This window comes from Dipteris shenzhenensis, chromosome 2 (assembly GCF_047967505.1).
Source record: "Dipteris shenzhenensis isolate YYH24624 ecotype China chromosome 2, Dip_SZ_1.0, whole genome shotgun sequence".
Taxonomy (NCBI): Eukaryota; Viridiplantae; Streptophyta; class Polypodiopsida; order Gleicheniales; family Dipteridaceae; genus Dipteris; species Dipteris shenzhenensis.
The window spans coordinates 26639673-26646807 of NC_141597.1; positions in this window are offsets into that span (position 1 = coordinate 26639673).

The following is a 7135-nucleotide window of genomic DNA, read 5'->3' on the forward strand; positions in this document are numbered from 1 at the left end:
GGCAACAGGGTGACAATACTGTGGGAGAGGAGAGCACACACAAAGGGATAAGGAGACACCAAAAAGTGGTGGAGCAAAAGCTACTCTAGCTTATTCCTCTATCATATATATATGAGTATACATGGGCACTGTACAAGTGGGTGGGCACACTGCCCTTTACCCCAAAAACCTCCCACTTAAAGGCAGTGTGCCTTTAAGGGAGTATAATACACATATAATACAATCATCCATAGGCTAAAAAACAAGATGACTAGACCGTCATCCTATGCCCATCGGCACTTTACAATGTGCAAAGTGCATAGAGGATAAGCTGCTAGCAAACATCAGGTTTGCAGGATAGAAAATGACAAGCTATAGATGCCTGTCAACTAAGATCTCATGCCAGATCTCACTAGGAGAGTGAACTCTCACCACCACGTGCTCCTGTGCTAAGTCCATAGCACCCGAACTGTCACTGTGCAGAGAAAATGTCTCTATACCACCTATGACCATAAGCACATAACCTACAATAGACCTCTGCTGGTCTACCCAACCTACATCACCTGCATGCTGCTCCTGGAAGCATAAGGACCTGATGTCCACAATCGCTTCCCTACTGCCAAAATCTACCATAATCATGCTACCAACTCCCACTGCAACGGAAGCGAGAATTGGAAGTGTAGCCCCAATGGCAAACATGTGAGAACCAAGTCTCAACACAGTCATGGATGCATGAAGTACTATGGCTGCCATATCAACCATAACTTGTTGCTCAATTGATTTGTGATCGTCAAACCTGCTGTGTTTCAAGTATGGAGCCAATACAGGCAATGGAGTACTCAGTAATTTCCCCCTCTCCATACTGAAACAACCAAGTATCTGACAAACATCATCAAGACCATGCAGCTCCCACTACAAAGCATCCTTGTCCATAAGGAACCATATGGCATAGCAACCTTCTGAATACTGAGACCATAACCTGTCTCACTACGCATCACATCCTGAGCTCTCATAATGGGATCAAACCTAGGAAGCCAAGCTCGAGGGGATTGCTTCTGGCCATGGAGGCACTTACGAAGCAAACATATCAATGATTCCTGCCCATGCGCAATATGACCTGAGTCAATAACTACAGAAACCACATCTGTCCTAGCATAACCAGCCAATGGATCATACCGGGCATCATTAGCCAAGGTATCCTCCTCACCATGCATAGCCTCATCCTCATTTGTAAGAGGCACTTCGCATCCTGGGAGTAAACTGTAACTGTCCATAGAAGATGCATCAACAATCTCCAAAGGAGTATAAACCTGTGGAATACTTGAGACATCTGACCGTCTCTAACCAAAATCAGGAAGTAATCATGGCTGTCCCAACTTTATAACCTACTCACTGTGGGAAAAACCTCCCACTCCAAGGGATATGGGCTGCCCTTGCAAAGAATTCGGAGGCATCAGTGCACTTACACCCTCCTGGAACACCACTCTCCTGCTATCCACAGTCCTGGGTTGTCTAAACATAGCATCCTCTCTTAAATAGACATTATGGCTGCGTATCAACTCTCTAGTTGAAGAATCCCATAACCTGTAGTCCCTACTGGACTCACTATATCCAAGGAAGATACACCTCCTCGATCGGGAACCATGAGCATAAGCCTCGCAGCCAAACACACGTAAATGCTCATAAGATGGTGCCCTGCCTGTCAAGAAGTCAAATGGCACTCTACCATTCAGAGATCTCCTTGGTAACCTATTAAGCAAGTATGCAGCTATCTTACATGCCTCAGCCCAATAGCATTCGGTAAGACCTATATATCGTAGCATGCTACAATCCTGTCCAATAGAATCGGGATTTATGCCTTCTGCCAAGGCATCATGAGCAGAAAGATGAGGAGTGGTCAACACCCTCCTGATACCAAGTGTATCACATAGATGCTGAAATCTAGAAGAGGTAAACTCTGCATCACCATCAGTTGTCAAGCTCAATAGCTTCTTTCCTGACTGATTTTCAGCATTACCCAAGAAGCACTGAAATGTATCATATACATCATGCTTCTACCGAATCGGATATAACCATATGTACTTTGTAGCAGCATCAATGAAACGGTAGGCATAGCCCACAAACTGCACTTTGAACCAACTACAATGGCTCAACATACCTCTCAGTGACTTTCTTCCTCACAAAAGAGGATCCTGACTGCTGACCATTATCACAATCATGACATAAAATTTGAGAGACATCCATAATAGGAATGTATCTCAATGTTGTAAGGGCTTCCATACCTGCAATAGACATATGTCCAAGTCTGGCATACCATAAACTAACTGATGGCTGCTTACTAATCATAAGCATCTTATCCTGGACACCTGATACATGCAATGCATAAGAGAATCCAACCCGTGATCCCCTAGCCATAACCAAATTGCCTCTAGCAATCTTCCATGCATGATCACCCAAAGAGACATGATAACCTGCCTCAACCAACTATCCAGTACTGATCTTGCTCGTAGCAAGTCCTGGTATATGTCTAACCCTCTGTAGAACAAGAATAGAGCCACTAGGCATAACAAGGTGGATATCCCCATAACCATAGACATCCATAGAATGATCAATGCCCATCAAACCACTCTCCACAATGCATTCCTGATATGCACTGAACCATGACCTATGAGGGGTCATATGACATGAAGCACATGGATCTAACATCCAATCACCAAGAATGGGTACATCAGTGGCCAAGAAGGAGGTGTCAGACATAGACAAAAGAATGCCTTCATCACTGCTACTGTCAATGGAAGCCCTGGCATCCACACCTTGAAGCTCAGCATGCTTCTTCTCCTTCTTCCTGTGATTCTTAACCTTGATCTTCTTGCATTTTCTTAGCCATTTCTAGCAATACTTTTTCATGTGGCCATACTTTCCACAATAGAAACATCTAACACAAGTCCGAGAGTTAGACTTGCTCTTAAAATTCCCCCTTGAACATGACCTATTTCTACCAATTGATCTACCTCTGGAGTGCATATCAAGGTAGTATTTCAGCACATCAGGGCATTTCAACCCATCATGTTGTAACATAACACTATCATGGTCACACATCCAGCATATATGAGTATAGAACTCATATGTATGGTGGTCTACACCCTGTACACCATCCTGTACTTGCAAGTAGACTGACTTCGAGAGTGATGACTGAATGATAGAGCATGCTTGCTCATCCATGTCATCCCAATCACTCTGTTTAATGCTATTAGGTTTGACACCTTTGCATTGAATGGGCTTATGCTACATCTTCTGCACTAACACATCATAGATCTGCTCTTGCCAATACTGAAAGTTTGATCCATCCAACCTCTCAATATCAAAGAGGGCACTACCAGTTGTAGATGCCATATCTGTGGCACAATAGCTCACAACCAAAGAGCAATATAGTGCAATAGGCAACCCAAATGACCAAAAAATATAGTGTTGTCCAGACCAATCAGGTCTCCAAATAAACTGGCTGATCCAATGCTCAAAAGCACTCAGCCATAAAGAGGCATAAACAAGAATATATGGAGCCCATAACCTGCCAATGCCTAGCAATCAAAGTAAGAAATGCACTGAATCAAATGAGCAATGCATGCTCAACCAATGGCAATAGGAGCCCAGCTCAACTATCCATAAACATCAGTGCGGCATCCACCAATGCAAATCCATAATGCATTGAAATGGCATTTACTGCATCACCAATGCATCACCTCAAGTGTGCAATCCTTTAGCAACAAAATCAAGCATTCACCACTTGCCAAATGTGCCAAAGTTACTTGCCAAAATGCCAATAATGCCCTTGGACTGAAGTGAGATCCCAATCACTTTCTGTAATTTACTGCGAGTTCCCAATTCACTGTTGTGCAAGAGAAATTCCTACAACAATACCTCACAGCCACTTTGGGCAAAATAACACACTATCCCTATATTTGAACAGTGATATCTTTTCACTAAAAGACCGGATGCCAAAGCTGTAAACAGCAAACTTGTAGTTTGTAAAAAGATCTACAACTTATCAGTTGACCTCAAGATCCAAATCCTTGTGGATTATTGGATATTCTCACCTGAAAAACAGCTTCCTGCACATTGGTCACAAATAGATAGTAGACTGCAACTTTTTGTGGTTTTGCAGAGGCTGTACCTCCTGCAGCTTATACCGGATCAACTTGCTCCCAAAAGCAAAGTTGTAGTATTTCTGTGAACTACAACTTTCCGGTTCGGCACAAAGTGTAATTCCACACTAGGAAAGAGATATTCAGTTCTGAAAATGACTGTTTTGTCATAAAAAATAGCAACAGTAGCTTCCTTGAATGTTTACTGCCCTTTACAACACTCATCTGCTCAACAAAACAGCCCCAAAAATGGTCAAAATACATCCAGTAGATCACCCCGTATGTCAAAATATGTTACAAGAATCTCCATGGACAAGTCTTGGCCCTTTTCGAAATAACAGTGATCCAACAACAGCAAAGTAGGCACCTTCGATTGTTTCTTATACGAAGGCCATTCACTGGCTATACCCTTAGAAGCATCGAGTTGTGGCTGCTTGTGTGAGCTCGCACCATTAGGCTACCAATGGAAATTTCCCTCCACTGCGGACTTCCATGGAGTAGCTGTCAACTATCATTGCATAGCTATCAACTCCTCCACGGCCCATGGAGGCAACTCTTGCACCAGCAGGACACAGATCTCAGCAGCTCACACTGCTCCACAGTGAGGAAACCATCGGGGGAGGCCATAGAGTAGAGCCCAAATTCAAGGTGACTCACGAGTGAGCTCCTTCATGGACGACCTGCAAGCAGAGACTCCACAACCGACTGAATCCTCAGCTCAATGAGCTCTTGTTTTTTGACCGGCTCTTCCAACCCTCCATAGAGTTCTACTACTGACTAAGAAACACACCTATCTACAAGCTCCATTGACCAGCCAGTGCTCACCGGCAACCAGCTCCTCTAGCGCAAAAGCCCCGACGGATCTCCAGCTGTGCCACCTCCAATATAGACTACATCAACACCAGGGCAACGGGTCTCTCCATCAACTATTCACATGTCTCTAGCCGCCTCACTAGAGCTCACAGGCTCCCTCGACATCATGCTTCCAATGACACATGGTGCACCGCCTTCAACTACAAATGCACAGGAATGGCGTAAGCACTTGCAATCGACCAAATGTGGATTTCTGAATCCCATCAAACCTTGTCCTGTGCTGCCAAAATGCTGCAAAATTCTAGAAGTGGCAGATCTTTGGAGGATGAATGCGCAGCAATCAAGAACTGAATTTGCAATGAACTCCACAGTTCGCGGAGGAAGAGAAAGATGAAGAATGCCTGAGTCGTCATCACTTGCCTCTGCTCCTTCGATGGCTCCATTAAACTCTCTCCTCATGCTCTTCTCCTCGAGCTCCCAGAGCTCAAATCAGTAGATCATCATAGCTATGGCTGCCCTGTCTTCTCCACGAGAGACATCAATTTCATAGCTATGGCTGCCCCATCTTCTCCATGAGAGACATCGATCCAAAGCTCCTTCAATGCTCGATCCACACACACCATAAGCCCTCGCGAAGCTCCCCGCAGATTAAACACCACGACCTGCTCTGATACCAGTTGTTACACACAAAGGGTTAAGGAGACACCAAAAAGTGGTGGAGCAAAAGCTACTCCAGCTTATTCCTCTATCATATATATATGAGTATACATGGGCACTGTACAAGTGGGTGGGCACACTGCCCTTTACCCCAACAAATACATTAGGAAATACTCATATGTTAACCCGTGAAAGGCATGCATGGTCTCAATTATTGATGCATCTTGATTTGGTTGATCTTGGAAGGAATTTCAGCCTTTGTCACTAGGCTACACCTTCCAACATAATGCCTTTTCTTCTTATCAGGCACGTTTGGATCGTTAATATAGTGTAGCTCTGCAACAAAATGATGATTTTACATGCAAAACGTGGATTTACTATGCCTTTGTGCATTCAAATCATGCACCTTTATGGTTGAGATTATCTTATTATGATATGCTAGATGATAGACTGCCTCAAAGGCAACGTCTGCTTGTGAACAATAGCTATTTGTAGCATGTTATTTTCAAGGCCATGGTTACTGAAGCATCTCACTCCCTGTCTTCTCAGAGCCATTTTGATATTGATAATGCATGGGATTCTTTTGTTTCCAAAATGCAAGTTGTAATTAGAGGTTATGGCAAGTATTACATGAAGACTCTGAGAGAAACTGTTGCTCAGGCCAAATTGACTTGTCAAGACCTCACTAAACTCAGCCATCTTCGTCCATTGTCCTTGCATGAGCAAACAACACTATGCCAAGCCAGACATTGTCTTCAAATCAATGATCACAGGAAACAGGCTAAATGGGAGGCTAGAGCAACACAAAGAGCTTTTACAGATAAAAACTGCTCTTCCAAACAATTTTTTAAAAGCTTGTATCAGAAGAGATTAAAATCAAACATTTGGAAGGTGCTTCTGTCTAATGGTTCATGGACTACATCACGGTCACAGCTTGCTTTTGTTTGTGTACATCATTTCTCTCAGCAGTTTGGTTCTGCAAATTCTCCCTCGCAACAGGTTCTATCTGCAAGAAATTCACTTTTATAGCATGTTTCTCCTATTATTTCCACTACTCAAGCTTTGGAATTGGAGGAACCTTTTACTATGAGCGAATTATCAGATGCAACCAAATCTTGTGGTAGATGGAAATCTCCAGGATGGGATGGTCTTACAATTGAGTTTTTTCTAAAATATTGGCCTCTTTTGAAGCATACATTGTTGCATATGGTGAACTCTGCTTGGCAAAATCAGAAAATGCCAGACACATGGAAGAGAGGTCTTGTTAAACTCCTTCTAAAAAAGCAAATTTGTGAATCTTTGGCTGATTGGAGACCTATCTCCCTTATGCCAGTAATTTACAAAGTCACTACCAAAATGGTTGTTGATCGGCTAAAAGGTTATTTACATGATGGGTTGCATCCTGCGTAATATGGTTTTGTTCCACGTAGGCATATCACAGATAACATTGCTAATGCTTATGTTGGAATCGATATGCCAAATATATGAAACAAGATGTTTTGCTATTGCAAATTGATATTGCTAAGGCCTTTGACACTGCTAAG